Source organism: Penaeus monodon, chromosome 30, assembly GCF_015228065.2.
Source record: "Penaeus monodon isolate SGIC_2016 chromosome 30, NSTDA_Pmon_1, whole genome shotgun sequence".
NCBI classification, from domain to species: domain Eukaryota; kingdom Metazoa; phylum Arthropoda; class Malacostraca; order Decapoda; family Penaeidae; genus Penaeus; species Penaeus monodon.
In genome coordinates, this window is record NC_051415.1 from 26,544,186 (window position 1) to 26,544,550 (window position 365).

At 34.5% G+C, this 365-nt stretch overlaps 1 protein-coding gene across 1 annotated transcript in view; it reads left to right on the forward strand.

Moving 5' to 3' along the window:
- The window catches only part of LOC119592314 (methyltransferase-like protein 24), a gene marked incomplete in the record, with an annotated part of 6,400 nt that overhangs the window by 1,330 nt on the left and 4,705 nt on the right, over window positions 1-365 (forward strand).

Here is a 365-nt window from a genome sequence, read left to right on the forward strand (position 1 = left end):
CCGTTTGTCCAGTGAGTAAAGTAAGAGACTATCGCTTAAATGCGTAAAATTAGGACACTTCAGCAATAAAACAACGATTAGGAAACGAGATTATAATAATATTATCCACGTATCTCAAGAGGAAGTCGAATCTAAATACGATTGTAAAAAGACGGGTGTTCATAAGCTCGTGATTACTTTCGTTCATAAAGAAATACCTGTATTATCAATAATTTAATTGCGAGTATAACAAACAGCATGATTGCTGATATCGTAATGGTACTAAACAAATCGATGTTTTGCTTGGAATTCAGCAAAGGGCAATGCGTGACTGGCTAACGTGCAAGGCATACTTATTGTCAAGACTGTTTCTAATTATTATGATT